We start from the raw sequence: 12,398 nt of genomic DNA, 5'->3' as shown, positions 1-12,398 counted from the left end.
TTGTTACAAAACGGGGCGCCTGGGTGGCTCAGTCAATTAAGCGCCCACCTCTAGCTCAGAGTCCTGGGATGGAGCTCCATGTCAGGATCCCTGCTCAGCAGGAAATCTGCTTCTCCCTCTCCCTCCCTCCCACCCCTACCCCCACTTGTGCTTTCTCATTCTCTGAGCAAGCTCTCAAATAAATAAAATCTTTAGAATAAATAAACAAATGTTACAAAATTCTGTTTCTAAAAGACTCCCATAGAGAGAAATCTGTGAAGAAAGAACTGAATGAACATATAGCCAGCACACTAGAACAATGAAAATCTTCTATGGTTCACTGGAAATATAATCAGCTAGGGGGAAAAAAGATTAAAGTCAAAGACAAATTGAGATGAAGAATAAAATAATCAATCCATTAAAGAATAGGATGAAGAAATATTCCTCAAATTCACCTCTTATTTAGATGGGAAGATCTGTTTCAGATGTGAAAAACTAAGAAGGGCCCTACTCCACCCTCCTCTGGGAGGCCAAGTCAAATCAGTTCCAAATATAGAAACACCATATATTTATTTCCATGTCAATGAGCTAAGAAAAAAACGAAGAGTAGGGAAAAAGGAAAATAGAAAATTCAATGTTATGCATACCAAATGTAGCAAGTTTCATTTGATAAAAATTCATAAAACATGCTCAGAATAAAAAATTAATATACCTCTGATATTTAGACACTTGGATGTGTTACCTACAAAAAAAAAGAAAGGCTCACAGGAGTAGGTTTGGAGAGACAAAAAAACAAGCACAGCAAAATGTTGATGCAAGATATATAAATGTGGTTTCCTTATACTCCATAGAAATGTGATTGGAAATTTTCACGATAAATATTTTCAAGTACTTTCCTTTTCTCTCCAATCATCCGTTGAAAAACTAAAAAAGTACAAAACTCTTGAGCACACATCATAGTTCAATGAATTTTTACACAGGTTATATATCTGAGTAACTACCACCTAGATCAAGATATAAAACATTACCATCATTTCAGAAGGTTCTCTTTTACCCCTTCCAAATGATTAAACTTAGCTCAATCCAGAGGCAACTACTTTTTGGACTTCTACTACCCCAGATTAGTTTTTCCTGTTTTAAACTACACAACTGGAATCATACAGTATGAACTCTTTTGTGTCGGTCTACTTTCACTCAACACAATGTTTCAGGGATTCACTCATGTTGTTAGAAATATTCCTATACATATTTTTTACCTTTCTTGGGAAGTACAACCTGGAATTACTGGGTTACAGTACAGGGCTATGTTTAGCTATAACAGTTGTTTTACCAGTTTTCCAAAGTGGCTGAAACAATTTACATTCTCATTAGCAATATATAATAGTATCTTGTTTCATATCCTTAGCAGCACTTGTTATTGTGAATCTCTACCTGGCCATTCTGGTAGGGGTAGGATGGTGCTTCACTGTGACACTTCCCTGATGAGTAATAATGTAGAGTAACTTTACCTGTGCACATTGGCCTTTTGGATATCCTCTTCTATAAAGAATCTGATCACTTGTTTGCGTGTTTTTTAAAAATAAGTTGTTTGCCTTTTTCTTTTTGATCTGTAACTTATGTATATTTTCTGGATAGAAGTCCTTTACTGAATTTATTTGTTGCAAATATTCTTACAGTCTGTGGCTTGCCTTTTACTTTTTTTTTTTTATTAAGATTTTATTTATTCATAGAGACACACCAGAGAGAGAAAGAGAGGCAGAGACACAGGCAGAGGGAGAAGCAGGCACCATGTGGGGAGCCCGACGTGGGACTTGATCCCGGGTCTCCAGGATCACGCCCTGGGCTGCAGGTGGCACTAAACCGCTGCACCACTGGGGCTGCCCTGCCTTTTACCTTCTTAATGTTATCTTGATAAATAGAAATTCTTAATTTTATGCAGTCTAATTTATCGATTTTATGTTTAAGAAATTTTTGCCTAGGTGATGAAGAAGTCACCTAGGTTTTCTTCTACAAGCTTTATAATTTTAGCTTTCACATTTAGATCCATGATCAAAAACTCAAACGAACTTTTGAAGACAGCACCAGGTATAAATCCAGGTTCATTTTATTACTATGTAGATATCCAGTTTGTCAACATTATTTATTAAAAGTAAACGCATTGTCTTAATTTCAGTGGAGCTTTTGTCATAAACCAAGAATGGTTTAGGTGAAGGTCTATTTCTACATATTCATATTCTTCCATTGGCCTTTTTATCTACCTTGTTCTATTACACACTGTCTTAATGACTCTAAATACATAATAAGTATTAGCATCTAAGACATTTGTATTTTGATATAAATTCCAGAATCCAATTTGACCCCCTCCACCCCACCAAAAAAAAATTCTGGGATTTTCAGACTGTATTAAACCTATAGTTCAACCTGAGGGAAACGGACATGGTAACAATGTTGAGGTTCCCACTACAAAAAGATGAAATATTTCTCCATTTATTTAAATATTTTAAAATGTCTCTGGGAGCACCTGGATGGCTTAGTCAGTTAAGCATCCAACTCTTGATTTCAGCTCCAGTCATGATCTCAGGGTCGAGAGATTGAGCCCCAAGTCAAGACTACATGCTCAGCACAAGCAATCTGCTTGAAATTCTCTCTCTCCCTCTCCTGCTGTTGCTCCATTCCCAGACTCTTTCCCTTTAAAATAAATTTTTAAAAATAAAATATTTCTGAGCAGTTTTATCATTTTCAGTATAGAAGTTTTCCCCAATTATTATTATATTTATTCTTAGATTACATAGTTTGATGCTCTTCTAAATATACTTCTCTAGTTTTATTCTACACATTTCTGGTTGCTAGTAGACAACTTACAATTCTTTTTTTCTCCTCTTTTTCTTTTTCTTTTTTTTTTTTTTTGCATACTAGCCTTGTATAACACATATTACAATATAACAGTGAATAGAAGGATATTGGACATGAAAAAAGGTTTTTCACTGAGTTAGTTGGACATTTTGATACTTTAAAAAAAAAAGAATTTATTGATTTGAGAGAGAAAGAACACAAGCAAGGAGGGGAGGGGCAAAGGTAGAAGAAGCAGATTTCACACTGAAAAGGGAACCCAATTCAGGGCTTGATCCAAGGACCCTGAGATCATGACCTGAGCCAAAGGTGGATGTTTAACCAATTGAACCACCCAGGTGCCCCCATTTTCTGATACGCTTTAGGAAGTTAAGGAATTTCCTTCTATTGCTTCTAGTGCTAAGCTGATAAGGATTTTTATCATGAATGGATGCTGAACTTTGTCAAAGGATTTCTCTGTATCTATAGAAACGATCTTATTTTTTCTCTATGTTATTCTGTTAAAGAGATGAATTACACTGATTAATGTTAAAAATATTAAAACAACCTTGCATTCTTGGAAAAATTTGTAATCTATAGTATACGTTCTATGTCACTGTATTATTTCAGTATCTGTGTTCATGATAAATATTGGCCTATAATTTTACCCCTTTTTCAGGCTCTTGTCAGGTTTTCCTATCAAGATTATGCTAAAATCATAAAATGTTGTCAAAGACTTTTTTTTCTCTCTCAGTAGAGCCTGGGGTTGTCTTTGTGGAAAAGTTTTTGATAAAGTCAAAAAAAGTTATCAAACGTTAATATAAAGTTGTTCATAACTTCCCCTTATTAACAGTTTAATATATATAGGATCTGTAATAATGCCTCCTTTTAAATTCCTGGTATGGGTAACTTTTGTCTCTTCTCATTTTCTCCTTCTCATTACAGACTTACTACTTTTGAAAAGTCCTCTCAACAAACTAAAACCTTTGTAGTTCCTTAATTTCTACTTCGATATGTACCACTTCCTTCTTTCTAAGTTGATTTTGGTTTGTCATTCCCTTCAGTTGCAAGCTTAAACAACTTCTGATCTTTTTTTTTATTAATATATGCATACAAAGCTACAAATACAAAGTTCTCTCAAAGTACTGCTTCAGTTCCATCCCATAAGTTCTGATGCAACATTTTTTTCAGATTGAAATGTTTTCTAAGTTATATTGTGACTTTGTTTTTGATTAATTCACTATTTAGAAATATCCTGCTGAACCTCTGAACATTTGGAGCCTTTCTAGTTATTTTTGTTACTAAGTTGCAATTAATTCCACAATGATCAGAAAACATACACTACTCTGTAAGTAGAAAACATGCACACCCCAACAGAAATCATTTTCAACCTGCTATAAAAACCCAACAATTGGGAACCCCCGGGTGGCTCAGTGGTTTAGCACCGTCTTCAGCCCAGGGCGTGATCCTGGAGACCCAGGATCAAGTCCCATGTCGGGCTCCCTGCATGGAGCCTGCTTCTCCCTCTGCTTCTCTCTCGCTCTCTTATGAATGAATAAAAAAATCTTAAAAAAAAAATAAAGGAAAAATTTTTTGATGCAGACAGAGGAATGAAGAATTACAACTGACTTCTCATCAAAAACTGTGCAAGCAGAAAGACAATATACGTGACATCTTTAAAGAAAAACAGCACGAACAAAAAATTCCATACTCAGCAAAGTACTCTCCAAAAAGAACCAAAACAAAACAAAGGGTACATTATAGCCAACCCAAGACACATGTTACCAGTAAACTTGAACTGAAGAAAGAGTATAAAACAGACATTTGATTCTACAAAGAAATGTGGAACTTTAAACATAAGTGAAGATACATGTAAAACATAGCTTTCCTTATTTTTAATTACTTCAAAACAGAAGTATGTGAAGGAGCACTCACTGTTTGATTGAACTTTCTGGGATGATGGAAACAGTCATCTTACACTGTTCAATCTGAAAGCTAAAGGCTACATGTGGCTACTATGCACTTAAAAATGCATAGGAAATTAATTTAAACTTAATATTAACTACTCTAAATTCAAATTAAATAGTCACACTGGCTAGTGACATGATGGGCAATGCAGGTCTAAAGCAAACATAGTTAGCAAGGTGTTGTGTACTTACAGCATAAAATAGATGACAATAGCTGTGCAAAAGATAGTTAAGAAGAAACTGGCAATATAATGTTGAGGAGCTCTGACACTATATAAAAAGTTGTGTAATATTGCCTGAATATAGACTGGAATTAAAGATGTATGATACAAAACACAGACAAACCAGCATAAATTTTTTAAGGAGCCAAAGTAAGTGCAAGTACTGAGCTAATAATAAAGATAAACAGAACATACAGCAGACAAGTTAAATAAAAAACTATTAAGTTGATAGATTTAAATCCAATCACATCAGTAATTACACTAAACATAAATGGTCCAAACAACCTAATTAAAAAGCCAGACTGTAGGGATGGATTTAAAAAAAAAAAAAAAAAAAAAGTGGGCTGTCTATGCCAAATCTACTTTAAATACAAAATTACAGATGTAAAGTAAAAGGATTTATCATGCAAATAGCAATCAAAAGAAAGATAGTGTGGTGATATTAAACATCAGATAAAGGAGACTGCAAAAGAAGGAATAATGTCAAAAATAAGGAGGCATACTATATAATAACAAAGGGGTCAATTTACCAACAAGGCATAACAATCCTAAATATATATGTACCTAACAACAGAGTTTCAAAATTCATGACGCAAAAAGTGTTAGAAAAGGAAAAATAGACAAATCCACAATTATATTTGGAGACTTCAATTCTTCTTGAATTAATCAACAAAACAAGTAGACAAAACCTCAGTAAGGAAACAGAAAACCTAATAAGCACCATCAATCAACTTGACAATTATACAATATTTAATGTAAAATATAACATTTAACGAGAAATACGGAACTTACAGAATAATCCACCCAAAAGCAGCAAAATACACATTATTTTGAAGGACATATGGAACATTTACTAAGGTGGACCATATTCTGGGTCATAAAACAAACTGCAAAGAACTTAAAGGAAATTATGCAAAAAGTATGTTGTCTGCCTCCAAAAAATTAAACACAGTAATCAATTGCAAAATGACATAGGCAAATATCACAAAATATTTGGAAAGGAAACAATATACTTCTAAATAACCATGGGTCAAAGTGAAAGTCCCATAAGAATTCAGAAAATATCAACATAACACAGGTTGTAGGAATATATAGTGTTTAGGAGGAAAAGGTCTCAAATCAAGGACCCAAGCTCACACCTTATGAAATCCTAACAAAATGGATTTAAAACCAAAGGCATATAGAAATAGTAAAGACCAAAAATCAATGAAACCAAAAAGGTTTTTTTAAAAAATGCAATAAAACAGAAAACTAAATCTTTGGAAAAATTAATGAAATTGGTAAACCTGGACACAAACTAATAAAGACAAAAGAGAGGAAACACTGCCAACATAAGGAATAAATGAAAAGACATCCCTATAGTAGCTACAGACATTAAAAGGAAAATAAAGAAACAACTCTGGTGATGAATAGATGAAACAGATAAATTCCTTGAAAGACACAAACCGGGATCCCTGGATGGCACAGCGGTTTGGCCCCTGCCTTTGGCCCAGGGCGCGATCCTGGAGACCTGGGATCGAATCCCATGTCGGGCTCCCAGTGCATGGAGCCTGCTTCTCCCTCTGCCTGTGTCTCTGCCTCTCTCTCTCTCTCTCTCTCTCTCTCTGTGTGTGACTATCATAAATAAATAAAAATTTAAAAAAATAAAAAATAAAATCTTAAAAAAAAAAGACACAAACCACTAACGCTCGTATAGTGAGTACAAGTGATTCATGTAGTCGAAAACCAAAACCTTTCAAGAAGTAGCGGATAATCCTAATCATTTTACAACTATTAATTTATCTTTTAAAACCTTTCAAAAGAAAAAAAAAAAAAAACTCTGGACCTAGATGGGTTAGCTTTCACACTCTAACAAGAAAGATTTATTAAAGAAATACTACTCTTGGGGGGACCCTTGGGTGGCTCAGCAGCTTAGTGCCTGCCTTCAGTCCAGTCATGATCCTGGAGACCCAGGATCAAATCCCACATCAGGCTCCCTGCATGGAGCCTGCTTCTCCCTCTGCCTGTGTGTCTGCCTCTCTTTCTCTCTGTGTCTCTCAAAAATAAAATCTTAAAATAATAATACTCTTATCCAAAATTTTTCAGAAAATATAAGAGGAAGAAACACCCTCAAAATCTATGAGACCAGCATGATTCCAACACAAAAAAATTACACAAAAAAGCATCCTAAGTGAACATAAATACAAAAAAGTATTCAATAAACTATGATGAGTAAATCAAATCCACAAATTTATGAAAATGATAATATAATGCTAAATGAATGCAAGGTTTATTCAACATTAGAAAAAAAGCAATGCAATTCATCTTATTAACAGATCAAAAAGATAAGCAATATTTATTATCTTAATAAATACAGTAAAATTCAATGTTCACTTGATAAAAATTCCCACAATCAAAGAAAAGGAATGGGAACATCCTTAACTTGATAAAAGGCCTGGTATACTTAATACGGTAATATTCAATATATAAAAAGTACTAAAAAAAAGTACTTAATATATAATAATAACTTGATAAAGGCCCTATTATACCTAATAAAGAAAGCTGGAAACCAGTAAGTCACTTCTAAAAAATTTCATGGAAAAGGAAAGAAACTAGAATAGCCAGAATGATTTTGAAAAATAGTTAAGTCAGAGAAAGACAAATATCATATGACTTCACTCGTAAGTGGAATTTGAGAAACAAAAGAAGGAAGCAAAGGGACAAAAAGGAGACAGAGGGGCAAACCAAGAAACAGATTCTTAAATATACACAACAAACTGATGGTTACCAGAGAGAGGTGGGAAGGGGTTATAGGGTTAAATAGGTAATGGTGATTAAGGAGCGCACTTGTGATTAGCATCAGGTATTGTACATAAGTGTTGAATCACTATACCATACCCAAAACTATTAAACTTTAGGCTAACTGGAATTCAAATAAAAACTTCAAAACAACAAAAAAAGTAGACTCAAAAAAAAAAAAAAAAAAAAAGAATAAAGTTGGGAGTACTTGCACTACCTGACTTTAAGACTTATTATAAAGTAACAAAATAATCATGACAATGTGGTATTGGCAAAATGACATAACACAGATCAAGGGTTAGTCAAGAAATAGACTCATATGGTCAACTGGTTTTTGACTAAGTTAATTCAATAAGGAAAGTGTTCCTAACGAATGGTACCAGAACTGAGAAAAGGAGACTTAACCCTTCTCACACCAGATACAAAAACTAACTCAAAATGCAGGATACACCTTGTCATAAAAACCATAACTATAAAACCTGTAGAAGAAAACACAAGAGATCTGTACAACTTTGCATCGAGGAAACTTAGAACACAAACACAAATCATAAAAGAAGACTGATGAACGGATTTTTTTTTTAAAGATTTATTTGAGAGAGAGAGAGAGAGAAAGAGCAAGCGCAAGCAGGAGGGGGAGAGGAAGAAGGAGAGAGAGAATCTCCAGCAGACTCCTGGCTGAGCCCAGAACCCATCACGGGGCTGGATTTCATGACCTTGAGATCTTGACCTGAGCTGAAACCAAGAGTCAGACACTTAGACTAAGCCACCCAGGTCTCCCTGAATTTAATCAAAATTAAAAGCTCCTCTACTTTGAAAAGTTAGGAAAATAAAAAAGTAAGCTTCCGACTGCGCTGTGTATGTATTTGTCTGTGTGGGTCAAAGGACTTACACAAAAAAATACATAAAGAATTCTTTCAACTCAAGGAGACAATGTTTAAAAATGGGCAAAAGATTTGAACAGATATTTCACACAGGAAGACACACAACGACCAAGACCAAATTTTCAGCATCATTAATCATCAGATAAATGCAAATTAAAATTACAGTGTGATACTACTACCTACCCACTGGGAGGGCTAAAATTAAAAAGACTGAAATGCCCAAGTGTTGATGAGAGCATAGAGCAACTGGAACTGTAAAATGGGAAACAGTATGGCAAGTTTTTATATTTAAACATCCACTTATTATTATTTATATTAAACATCCACTTACCATACCAACAAATCCATTTCTAGGTATTTACCCAAGAGAAACAAAAATCTGTGTTCACACAAAACTTCATGAATGAATGTTCATTGCTAGCAGCTTTATCAAACACAGCTCCAAACCGGAAACAATCAATATATCCATAAATAAGTGAAATGGTCAACAAACTGTGGTTAATACCATGGACTACAACTCAACAATAAAAAGCTATGAACCAGTTAAACACAAACAAAAGCATGTATGATTCTCAGAGACATCAGTCAAGAGAAAAAAAACTAAATGCAAAACAGTACATATTATATAATTCCATTTATATGAAATTTGAGAACAAATGAAACCAACTTAGAGTGAGGAAGAGAGGACAATGATTTCATGGGGCTGAGGGGTACAAATGTCTCTTACTGTAGAGGACAGAAGAGAACTTTTGGGAATGACAGAAATATCCTCTATCTTGACCGTGGTAATGCAAACATTCTAGTCTTGAATGTGGTCGTGGTGACAAGGATATACATATTTGTCAAAACATACTGAACTGTGTGTTTTAAATTAAAACATTTATTACATGTAAATTATCTTCATGAAGTTGATTCTTTAAAACAGAACGCTCGGGATCCCTGGGTGGTGCAGCGGTTTAGCGCCTGCCTTTGACCCAGGGCACGATCCTGGAGACCCGGGATCAAATCCCACGTTGGGCTCCCGGTGCATGAAGCCTGCTTCTCCCTCTGCCTATGTCTCTGCCTCTCTCTCTCTGTGTCTATCATGAATAAATAAATAAAATCTTAAAAAAAAAAAAATAAAAAATAAATAAAACAGAACGTTCTTGGGAAAATACTAACCAGGGAAATTGGTGATGCCCTTACATAACCACTCAAAAGTCAAAACCATCAATAAAATTCAACACCCACTTACGGTTTTTAAAAATGTCATCAGAAATTAAAGACAACAACAAAATCATCTTGGAAAGCCGAAAAGAGAAGAAAATATTTTAACTTAACATTTCCCGTTTAACAGAAAGTTTCAGCAAACATCGTTAATGGATGCTAAAACATCAGAAGCAGTCCCTCAAAGTCAGAAACAACACCACATTTTTAGCCACCACTGCTATTCTTCAAAATTATACCGCAAGTGTACGCTAGCCAAAGCAATGAGGAAAATACGTTATAAAAAAAATGAAAAGAAAGCCAGAAAGGTGTGAACACTTCTAGGTAATCACCAACTCAAAAGTGATTAGATTCATGATAAACAAAAGAAAAAAAATCCGTAAGTTTTCCTATAACCAGAAAGAGAGAGAAAATGTTCCTGCAAGTTTCTATCCACCAGAGCAAATCACATCACACTCTAGCCAGGATTACTAGGAAGGAATGCCATAGTATGGGGGGCGGGGACACAACTACTATAAAACCCAAACTAAGGATATAAAGCCAGATGTGAATAAAAGGGAAAGACACACCATACACGCACATATTTCTGGGGGAGAGGCTCAGTATTACAAAGGTCAGTTTGCCCCAAATCCATCTAAAATTTCAATGTCACATTCAAAAAAAGAAAATAAAAAACTAAGGATTTTTAAAAATTTGTAAGTTGCATCTAAAGTTCATCTGGGGAAGAAATGCATAAGAAACAGTCAAGAATAATTCTGGAAAGAGGGAAAAACGGTCATCAAAATTTAAAACATGCATACCATTTAACGCAGGAACTCCATTTGGAGGGAATCTATGCTCCAGAAGTGATCACACACAGAGGACGTTTCCCTAACAGGTGACTTTTAGAATAAAGGCAGGACCAGAAGGGGAAGTGGGTGCTGCACTATTTACCTTACGTTCATTCCTCCAACTGTTGGAATTTTTTAAAAAAATTTTAAGGTTTAAAGTGTGCAACTAAAAACTAATCAATGCATTAAAAAGTTGTCTTCAAATAAAGCAGTATTTGACAGCGAAAAGAAACTAATCGAATGTCTTTCAATAGGTCAAATAATCCTAGCTCCTCCAAACCAATGAAATACCGCTTACCCTTTACAAAGTTATCAGAGAGAGCCCTAAAGAACAAACCAAGGTGGGCCAGACACGTGGGCAGGTGAGAGGAAGGAGGGACGCAGCGAGGTGTTTGGTATTCCTCCCGCCTCGCCCCTGAACCCCGACTTTATATGTATGTGTTTAAAAATGCGTTTCTAAAAATGCCCAGTAAATGGCTAACTTCAGAGACTGGAGTAGGACAGGAGGATGACAAGTGTCCAAGTCTTGCTCCATAGGCCTTTTCCTTATATTGTCCAATTTTACATCGAGCTTGCGTGTCTGGGGCCAATATTCAGGACTTAGAGTCATCTCCTATAAAAATGGGATGGATGCTATGAGACAAAAAACAAAACACAAAAAAACCTACAAATCGTTAACACGCTTCTTTCTGTTATTTTCATATTTATTGACATGCTCTTGGAATGATCTGGAGTCCTCGGCAGAGGGGACTGCCATTTTAAGGAAATTTGACCAAATAGGTCATGATAAAAAAAAAAAAAAGCAAATACAGAAAGCCTTAAAAAAAACAGACCTACATAAACATAAAGTTCACAGAGGCAGCAGACTCAAAGCAGGGCCCGTGCATACGGGAAGCAAAAAAAAAAAAAAAAAAAAAAAAAGAATTTTAATGCCTGGCGAGGGAAGTCTCCTCAACAGATTATTCTTCCTTTTTGCAAAAAAAAAAAAAGAGTATTTTACGTCCTCTCTTTTTTCTTCAACTTGGTCCTCGGGCGGCTTTAAACTCGGCATTTCGAAGGTGCGCAAAATGATTTAGCAAGCAGCCATCCGCGGGAGGCCGGCCTCCAGGCGGCGGGCGGGCGGGCGGCGGGCGGCGGGCGGGGGAGCGCGGCCTGACACTGCGAGCGGCGGGGGCACCGGGGGGCACGGGGGGCACCGGGGGGGGGAGCTGGGGAGGAGAAGCTGGGGGGCGGGGGGGCACCGACGGGAGCTGGGGGAGCATGGGGGGGCACGGGGGGGAGCGGGGGAAGCACTGGGGGAGCACTGAAGGGAGCACCAGGGGAGATGGAGGGAGCTGGGGAGCACGGAGGAGCACCGGGGGAGCACCGAGGGGGAGCTGGGGGGCACGGAGGGAGCACCGGCGGGAGCACGGGGGGAGGAGCTGGGGGAGCGCGGCGGGGGGGCTCGGGGGGCACGGAAGGAGCACCCGGGGGAGCTCGGGGGGACGGGCCGCGCGGGGGTCGGCGCGGCCGAGGGCCCCGGGAGGCGGGCCGGCCCGGCGGGGAGCGGCCGCAACGGCAGGCGGGGCGGGGGCGGCGGGGGCTCCGCGGGCCGCCGGGCAGCACTCGGCGGCGGCGGGCAGCGCGGGGCCGGGGCGGGGGCCGGGGCGGGGGCCGGGGCGGGGGCCGGGGCCGGGCCCGTGGCGCCGCCAACCCCACCCACCATGG

At 37.6% G+C, this 12,398-nt stretch overlaps 1 protein-coding gene across 2 annotated transcripts in view; it reads right to left on the bottom strand.

Moving 5' to 3' along the window:
- The window catches only part of PJA2 (praja ring finger ubiquitin ligase 2), a 285,426-nt gene that overhangs the window by 55,015 nt on the left and 218,013 nt on the right, over positions 1-12,398 (bottom strand). The gene's annotated exons all lie outside the window — the stretch shown is intronic.

This window comes from Canis aureus, chromosome 2 (assembly GCF_053574225.1).
Source record: "Canis aureus isolate CA01 chromosome 2, VMU_Caureus_v.1.0, whole genome shotgun sequence".
In the NCBI taxonomy this organism is placed as follows: Eukaryota; Metazoa; Chordata; class Mammalia; order Carnivora; family Canidae; genus Canis; species Canis aureus.
Note: the sequence above shows the minus strand (reverse complement) of the source record. Positions and strands in the feature narration are given on the sequence as shown.